Genomic DNA, 10,546 nt, shown 5'->3' with positions numbered 1-10,546 from the left:
TGGATTTCGTCTGTTTACAGCTGATGACCAGGAAGAGCTTCAGTGCTGTCTTGATTGGAAAACGATGGTTGAATGACTGGAAGTTGGAGTTCGTTCTCCATAATAATTAAAAGATACTACGGATCGTTACGATGTCCCTCTCCGGAAAAGAATTCCCTTTTGAATTCGTCTTTATGTCTGATCCAATCTTATAGGGATACCATTTATTATAAAAATAAGAAACGAAAACAAAAATAAAATGCCGAAAACAAGAAAATAATAAAGTAAAAACCATGAACCTATCCAAAGTGAATATCCTATAAACCCACTGACCCACAAGAGCATATAACACAATGCATTATTTCTGCTGAATAAGTGAGTGGATCAGCGTGAAATAACATAACGCATGCATTTGTTGATGTAGAGACCTGACGTCACATGCGTCCGCCGTCAAAACACACTCATTTAATACGTCACGTCAGAGCGTGACCAGCCTCTTGCGACACAAAACGTATTTGTCTACACGAGACAGTCAGTGCACCGTTTGAAGGTAAGAGACTCGAAATTACATAATAAATTTGTGTTAACATTGAATGATAGATAACTAATAGCCTTCCTTCACCGTAAATAATGTGGAGCACTGAATAAGAAATAAATCGAAGCACTTGTATAAATACATAATTCGCTGCACCTGTGTTGCTAGTAATTTTTGGTTACTAGGGTCGACACGTATGCCGAATATTGCGAACTGAGTTTATCGCACATAAATATAATCGTAGCACGTATCACTATAGTTTTCCTGTATTATTATTATCGATGGATCACAGTCTTTATTTTTATATTAACAATATATATTTACTTATTTAACTCCGTCCTTTAATATGAAATATGTACACACTCATATATAACACATGAATTAATAATTCAAGTAGAAATAATATTTAAGCATCGCAATTGTTACACCTTTTGTCCATGCATATCAATGTTGTATTTATTCTTCTATTAAAATTGTTCGTTGATAATTCCATAAACATGCATTGAACACACGCTGAGAGTGAAAAGTCCAACATCTTTGACCTCGATGTCGTTCACCTAAGGTACGATGAACAAATGAATCGTAACATTGTCCATTTAGGATAATCATCCTTTATTCCAGACACGATGTTCAGCTCAGATTGACTATACTTCGTGGAATTTTACTGTACCTGAGAGTACAGTATCACTACGTTCTGCCACACTGTACTTGTGTGGAATGTACTGATGAAAGTCAGACAACCCAGATTGTACATTTCCTTCTGTCTGTCACTGAATGAACATCTTCCCTGTAGAGTTCTGCTGCCTGCGTTTCTCGTACTTGCACTTTGGGAAGGGATAATTTGGGGAAGTTCAAACTTAAGAGTAGAAACGTGATTTCTTCTGGCAATGAGAATTGTTCTGCATTGGAATATTGATGAATACATTTTTGCTGCTGAGTGTATCATGTAACGACCAATGGAATGTGTGGTCGTATGTGTCCTCGGAATGGGAGAACTATGTTCCTGGAGGAATAATCACTATGTGTACTGCTTGTTTTTTTAGACGAACTTCGTGGGGTGGACCAATGATTTTACCCCTTTGATGAAAAACTGGAACATTGGTGTGAAAACTTCTTGTACTGCTAACACTTCGTTGGGCGATTCTTCTTTTGAGGCTTTGTGAAGAAGAATAGACGTACGTTCGTAGAGTTGTACATGACATGGAAGTGTGTCAAGTAATATGTATATTAGGAGTGTAGCATGACACTTTAATGGAGGAATCATGTAGTTTACCCTCTGGAACATGTCGTTGTTTGTAAAACGTTTTACTGCTGGACTTGTAGATTATATTGAAGATTTTGTTCGAGACATAGCACGACAATTTTGAGAAGCTGTGTAGATTCTCTGGAACGTGGCACGTCGTGGTGTACTTTACGAATTGCCTTAACAAGGCGGGGGGGTTCTTGATCCCTTGTAGAATAAAGCTGGAACATGTTTCAGCAGTCTGGCTCCCAAGCTGGCGAATGCTGTCAGGATGCTGGACGCGCTGCTAGTGGTTCCCGGTTCGACATTTTCCTTTCGGGTTTGGGAATGCCGAATTGTTTCCCTTGCGGCTGACACTGGCTGTTCTCTGGCCGACAGCTGATAAATTTCGAATTTGAGACAGGTTTAAGGTAAAGGTAATGTTAGCGGAGATTTAAGATAGGGTAATTTTTCCGGGAAAGGATTATTTTGATCCAATCTTTTTGGTACAACACTCAAGAATAATATTTTGCCACTCATGATTTAAAAATGCCATTATCAATTGAAATATACTTAAACTAGTAATAAACTCTTATATTATACCCATTAAAATAAATATGACAAACGCTAATTCCTAGTGGAAAAATATAAAAAGAAATATGATGAGAATAGCTTCGTGAAAGCTACCACGGTTATTCCAGAATCTAGAAAGAAAATAGGATGGTGCCTATAAAGCAATCGGAATTTTAATTTATTTTTGTCCCCGTAAAGTACCAATGATATATGTCGTGATTCGATTAATTGAGTTTAATTTATTATTGCTTGTTATGAGTTACTATTTGAGGTGTGAGTTACTATTTGACAACGTTCTAACAATCTGGCAACCTGTTACAGTCTAAAGAATTTAGCCGTCATCATTTCTGCTTACGATAATTTTCCTGCTTCAAGTCTACATGTCTCCCGCGACCGGGGTTTTGCTGGCTGGCTACCTGATCCCCATAACGGGAGAGGTTCGGAGGGGAAATTCTTACGTTAGCAAAATTCTTCGTCCGGTCGTAGATTCGAGCGCGCAAGATATGTAAAGCCGTGTAACTGAACTCTGGCCGCTGCTGTGTTTCTCGGATGCCGTTGAAATGTACCCTTTGCGTCAGTAATGTATTGCATGCATCTACATCAATGCCTAAGTCCTTAACATGCTTCTGCGTTTAACTGTACAATGACAATGAGGAAATAGATTCGTTTGCGTATGTACGCCCAGTTTGTTTATCGATTACTTCTAAAATACATGATTTGCTGTGAAATACTGGTAGCTAGTAACTTTGCTTGAATGTATTGCTTCTTCTACTTTACTTTTGATGAGAAAACCAGTCTTGTGCATTTAAAATGAAAATACCATATTACTATAAGGAAATATGAAAACGTATTTAAAGCTAAACGAGTAATAATGTTATTTTTCGCCTTGCGCTTATTTTCCCTACTGGTTACATTTACTTGTAGAAGCCTGTTTAATCTTTGCTGTGTAAAAAAAAATCTTATTTTAGTCTCTTATGTTACTCATAGTGTGCAAGTGGTCGTTAAAAATGTACTCAAATACAAAATTACACGGGAAACGATGCTTATTTAAAGTCGACCATCCCAAAAATAAAATAATTAATCTATAAATATGCGATAATTGCCTTATATTATGCTGACATCACTAAAAATGAAGAATCTATCATTCTCTACATATTCATATAAAATAAATATTCTCAATAACTGGCGCTTAATACAAAACTTTGCTAATATAAATGTTTACCTTCTTCTGAAGTATAACTAAAATGTTAGTGATGTAACTACTAAGCTAGTATAAATTATACCGCTTAAACAAAATATTATCGCATATTATGAAATTTGAATAAATTAATAGAGACTAATGCCTTAAAAAAAACTTACTTTGTGCACACTTGAGTCGTGTAGGACCTATTTAACATTAATAAATGCCGTAACTTGGAGCAAAAATTGCAATATTTATATTTTAAGATTTAAAACAATCTACATTTTAAAGTTTTTAACGTTCGAAGCTACAACGTGCTAAGGATAAATATTCAACTGTCAAACAAAACATTGTTTCGGACAGAGAAAAAAATATATAAATATATACTAACAAAAAAAATCTCGTTAATATGTGAGAAACGTCCACGCCGTGTGATGCTCTCATAATTCTCTTCTAGTTATTCAAAATAAGTTGGCTGTGCCTAACTTTGCTTAAAGCATATAAGTATATGTATATCTGTGTACGGATTCATTCTCGTCACAACTGCTTACCTGTGTACGGACATCTCTCGTCACTGCAGCCTATTTATACATCTATTACTTCTCAACTAGAACTTTTAATTAATCGGGCGGTTTATACCCTAAATCACGGTACGCCACTCTAACTATATACGCTTGGCGTAATAGCGGACATAATTGTACAGCGTGTCGAGGAATATAATTAGCGTTTCGTTTCTTTACATATTAACATGAATTGAAAATTTTTAGGCAATGTATTCGTAAGTTAAGGTAACGTAAGGCAAGTGACTATCTCGTATAAACTTGACTATCTCCTTAATCTGAGCTCCCTTCATGAGGTGCTAGGAGACTTCAGTCATTAAGAATATAAATGAGTGGTCCTCGGGGCCTTATTCGTTCCCAAAACTATATATGTATAAAATGTAATATCCTCGTTGCAAAAATCTTAGCAGTCATAGTTTAAGCATTCTAAATCCTTTACAAGTTACGGTCAGTTTTAAACCAAATTTAAATTAAACTTTTAAGAAATTTCAATTAATAATAATAATAATAATAACAAAATATTGACTCAAACAAGCATACTCTGTGCCATAACTCGTTAAAATGCACCATAGTGCTGATTGACTCTGACTCGGTGGCACTAATTTATTTTCCTCATTCATAAATAACTTTAAAATCCACTTTTAATCCACGTTAATTAATTAAAATGTTAAGGATAAAGAATCGTTTACTGTTTACTGTAGCTTACTGCATCCTCATAACCAACGTTGTAATAATTTTCTTTTATCCAAAATCATGTAAAAAAAATGTCTAAAATCACTGTCAATGCAAAAAACCATCGAATCTAAATGCCTTTTCTTCTAAAAATTCTGGGAATGGTAAAATTTTTCCCAGGGTGGGAATTCTGTCGTGGCCAGGGTACAGGATTCGCGAACGAACCACAGCGCTACCAGGAGCGGATTGATAGGGAAACGTCCACGAACGTCCCTGGGCCGACCGCATTTTTGGCAAAATGTGGCTGCCTAAAACCCGACATCGAACCTTCCGCCACGCGGAATGCCGGACGCTCCTGATACCAAATCGCCAGCCCGACGCGAGTAACCGCGCCGGAGCTAGGGCGCAGGTTCCTCCGCATTTTTACATTTTGCTGATGACCGACGCTGACTTGAGGTCGATAAGTTTCATTTGATTCATCCTCGAGTTAGAACTCGACATCTATCATTGTTTACTGCAGTAGGTTTCCCCGCTGGTACTTGATACTACATATAAATCCGCGCGCAACTTTCCAGATTCCGTGTTTCAAAATGCATACTTTTGATGCTAAAAGAAAACTGATAAAACCTTGATTCTCATAATTCTTAGGTGTGGTTTCACTTTTCATGCCCTAAAATTGAAATTTTCATAAGTGAAATCCTGCGTCTATCACCACGTAATCACCAATTTTCATCTCATTTCCGCAAAAATGGATGAAAGCCCTAAGCACCTCCATCCACGTCTCATACCCTTAGGTATGTAGGATCTTTTGGGAATGTAGCTCACTAATCATCATTCATCCATGATGGTAAAGCACTCTCTGCTCGTGGTGAGCTTGATGGTAAGGCGCTAGAGGTACTAAATTTACACACTTGAATGGCAACACATGACACTTGAGTTTCACACCCCTAAAGATTGGATCAGCATGGGTAATGTAAGGATATACCTGTCTCTGTACTGCAACTGAAGATCTGCCGTGAGAGGTTATGCCTGTGACCGTACGTAGAGTCTGACTTGCGACTAGCGTTAACACGCTCTCCCTAGAACCTCCTCCTCTCTCTCTATTCAATCGTAACTTGCTCCTCAATAACTGAATTAGAACTGACCCCGAACTCTCTGCCTCCCAGACATTTATTGCAATTCAATTTAATAAACAAATGCACAGTCAGGCCTGTAGCCTCTTCCTGGATTTCGTCTGTTTACAGCTGATGACCAGGAAGAGCTTCAGTGCTGTCTTGATTGGAAAACGATGGTTGAATGACTGGAAGTTGGAGTTCGTTCTCCATAATAATTAAAAGATACTACGGATCGTTACGCTGTGATGAACTATGTCGACTGAAAGAACCCCTTAACTGAGTATATCATCCTAACAAATTCTATTACATTTCTGACCAATGCACTCCAAAATTGCAATGTAAAAACATCACAGATTGTGTAAAGATAGTGTACCGACTGTGCTTTGGTTTTCGCTGGGAGATCAAGATCGCCCATGTGCCTCACATGGTACAAGTCATAGTTGTGCTGCAACACTAAGAGAATGGTTGAATGGTATTCATTCAATACTTTTGATGTGCCTGTGATACGGCTTGAACCAAGGGACCACATGACAGCTTGTTATTTTTGCCGCACCGTAATGCGTGGCTATTCCTCGAAGAAGAAAAGCATATGCATATGGCGATGTGCTCTTCGCTTTGAAGTCGGTAGTGAGGGATTCCCAATTCCTAAATCCAGTGGTGTAGCAACATATCGCGAGGCCCTGGGTGAGATTAGAATGCGTGGCCCCCATCCGTTCTTCAAATTTGAAATGTCAATGTGAATCGATACAAAATCTTCAGGGATACGTAAGCAATTTATCATATTAAAATAATGATAATAAATTACAGTAGAAATTGATATTTAATAATTTCACTCACCCTAAAAGTGTCTCTCTCCGTTTCCGGGATCTGAAATTTGAAGCTGTAAGACAAGGCCTGTGCCCAGCGGAGGGGCCACGGGGGCCATGCCTCGCCATCGAACTATGAAATATACAATTCTACGAAAATAACATTGACGATTTTTCAGATTGTGCAAGAATTTCGATTTCGTCCTTGCATATATGAATGGGTGGTTTGGGGAGAGAGGCAGGCTCCAGAAGTTTTCAGTCTGCAACATTGAGTAATATTTGTTTTATAACCATTGACAAGTCTACAAGACATCCAGATTTAATCGGGACACTCCATTCTTTTTAATCCCTGTCCCTACGTGTTTTCAAACTGTAGTCTTGTTGCGAAAATGTTTTTTTTTTTTTTTTTTGTTTTTTTAACTTACATTTAGACATGTTCTTCATTTTAGTAATCATTGCTAATACGAAGTATCATTTTACTCATAAATATATTATTTTCTAACCATATAATTATCATGGCTCTTCAAGGTATTAGAAAATTTTTAAAAAAATAAAACAATGTTAATTTGCAAGCACAGTACAATTTGATGTATACAGTAAGGATCAAGTTGTACACCATGTGACAACCTTTGTCTGTAATCGACTGTGTTGCTGATTGTCGGATCGGGGGGAGGGGGTTGATTTTTTCCCCGTTACGTTTGACGATAAAATTGAAACTACATTTGTACAGTCACAGAAACTTCACACACAACAGGTGGGAAATTACGCAGGATTCTGTTCTGAAATGGGCACAATCAATAATGTGGGACTTGTGCTTGTGCGTTTACTATTTCAGTATTTCCTTTTTCAAACTGACAATGAATTAAGGAAAAACGCATGGCATATTATGAATGAATATCTGCGAGAATAGAGGAAGAAGCATGGGAATACTGCAGTCTTCATGCTCTTAAATGAGCCAGTCCATTGCAAAATAGGCTCCTTTGTTTCCCTTCGGAAATGTCAAAAATCGCTCGCCCAGATGAACATTTTATGTTGGGCCTTCCTTTTTTATGTAAATATGTGTGAAGATATTAAACTCCTATAAAGGATTGTAAGAATAAGTATTATAAACAGAATATGATAAAAAATTCTCAGTCAGAAGTTATATGCAATGTATTATGTTGTATAATTACATAATCACAGTAGTGCAGTGAATTTTTTGTCCAGCTAATAAAGTTCGATGTACCCTGATATATATGTTTTGTTGTCAAATACAGTTATTGCAATTGCAATTTTTAAAGGTTAATTCAAGTGTATTAGATTCCACCTTAAGGAAACAAAATTGCCCCGCTTCCCACAAACAGAAAGAAATCAGTATTTATGCTTTACTTAGCTTTACCCTCCCCCAAAAAAAATCTGTTCATAAATTGGTGCCTATGCACATCACCCCCGTTTCATTTTTTTAAAAAAATGAGTTGAATTCAATATGGCGGCCACTAATATGGTGGACATCCGCTTGGAACACACCAACGTGGTTCCCCCTAAGCCTAACCTGTTTCTATCAATTGTACCCAGCCTAACTCCTTTACTTTTTATAGGGGTGTTAACGGACTTTTGAATCAGCCTGTAGTCCCTCGTATGTGAGTTTGTCAACATGAGATCAAGAATTACACACACAGAGATTATATATGTGTAATATATATATATATATATATATATATACGTATATAAATGTGTATGTGTATGTGTGTGAAGGTAGGTAGGGGGGGGGCCTTTGGTAATATTTTGTAGATTTGTAGATCCGGCACTGGTATCAACCCCATGGGACGGGAGGTCCCTTTAGGCGCGAGGCTCGTACTTCACTTCGCTCACCCCTTGCTACGCCACTGCCTAAATCATTATCCACCGCAGTGAAATTGAACATTTCTCGTGACCAGGAACGTTCTTTAAAATATAAAAGATAGTATTAGATAGAAAAAGTTAGGTAGGCTATTTTCTTGCACGATAAATTTCGAATCTTTTATTTCATCTAGAAATTAATTCGATAACATCGCCAGATGTCGACCCACCTGGTACTGCACTCTGACACGGCCAATGTACCCAGTACTCTTCGTAATTTAAAATACAGGATGGCTCAAAAAGTCACTTAACACCCTCGGCACAAGGCCACTGCAACGCGCAACGTGGAAATGGTGATGACCAATCGTTGCCAGGCCAAGGGGGAACCACATTGACGCCACCCGCATGGTTGGCGGCCATCTTCAGAATTTAAATGGGAAGGGGGTGATATGATATATCAAATCAGGCTAGAATTTTACGAGAAATGCAATGGTGAAAGTATTTTTTATGTATCTTTAACCAGTAAAAAGTTATGACTGAATTCTTGTACCAATTTCTTCTTTTCGAGGTGTTACAAAAATGCCTTAAAAATTGTTTAGCGCATTCGTAATGTATCGAGATCAAAGTTATGTCTAGGGAGAGAAGTTCGCATGCCATTGCACAAGATTTTAATCTGATACATCCATGAAGAGCTGCGCATTATGAATGGTTGTCGCGAACAATTACAGTGTGACGCTTCCATTAAATGAAAAGTCCTTCACAGTGACAAGGCTAATGTTTATGTTCATAAGGAAGTTTATTAACAGAATATGTGACCCTTGTCATCTGATAACTAACTTTGGACAAAAACTGGTTCATAACGTTCCCATAAGTGTTCTGGTGTTCTTCCCTATTTAAAAAACTCTGTAAAAAGTACCTTCTTCCATAAGCAAGGATGAAAAAAACTGTTTATTTAACAAAATCTAAGTAGCCCTAAGCATTTAAGGTTCCGTTGATGGAAAATTGACTAACCAATCGTGTTCCACGATATGTCGCACGACCCCCTTCCCATTTAAAATTCTGAAGTTGAATTCAAGATGGCGGACATCAAGATGGCCGCCGACCGTGTGGGTGGCGTCAATGTGGTTCCCCCTTGGCCAGATAACGATTGGTCATCGCCAATTTCAAATTCCATGCCGCAGTGGCCTTGTACTGAGAGAGTTAAGTGACTTATTGAGCCACCCTGTATAACAAGAATACATTTGGATAAAAATATAATTTTGTCACGTGACCTTGACCTTTGACCTTGAATATCTCAAAACATGTCATCACCAAAAATCGTGAAAAAAATATATTTGGTCCCTCATACCATACTCTAAAACATATCAAAAAATCATTCTGGGACTGCAATGGGATCAGAAGATACAAAATAAAATGTGTAACTATGTGACTGATAAAAGCCCCATTATATGAACTATGACGAGTCAAATGTCCCTTAACACCCCCTACAAAATGTAAAGGAGTTATCTTGGGTATAATTGGTCATGATTAGCCTAGCCGTGTGTGTCCAGCGCAGGTCCGGCATATTGTTGACCGCCATATTGAATTCAACGCAAAAATTTCAAAGGAAAGGAGGTGATGTGATATATCAAATCAGGCTAGAATTTCACGAGAAATGAAGCAGCGAAGGTTTTTTCACTCTTAGGTTTTTCTGAATTTCTAAGAGCAAGTAACGTGTTTCTTCCTTCTGTCTATCATTTTCCTCTTTCATCTTCTCTTGGGTTTTTCTGAAGTTCTAAGAGCAAGTGACGTGTTTCTTCCTTATGTCTATCATTTTCCTCTTTCAAGCTCTCTCTAAACTCTAGAAGTAAACACTTGGCCTCTTCCTTCTCAATCTGTCTTTGTCTTTCATACTCTTCTTTTTCTTTGAACCTTCCTTCTGCGAGATGGTCTCGGAACTATTCTTTCTCCTTCTGTCTTTGCTCTTCACTCTCTTTGTATAGATCTTTGAACTTCATCAACACTTGATTAATCTCCTCCTTCTCCTTCTGTCTCTGCGTTTCACATTCTTCTTTCTCGTTCTGTCTCTGCTTTTCACTTTCTTCCT

This window comes from Lepisma saccharinum, chromosome 11 (assembly GCF_977018435.1).
Source record: "Lepisma saccharinum chromosome 11, izLepSacc3.1, whole genome shotgun sequence".
In the NCBI taxonomy this organism is placed as follows: domain Eukaryota; kingdom Metazoa; phylum Arthropoda; class Insecta; order Zygentoma; family Lepismatidae; genus Lepisma; species Lepisma saccharinum.
Note: the sequence above shows the minus strand (reverse complement) of the source record.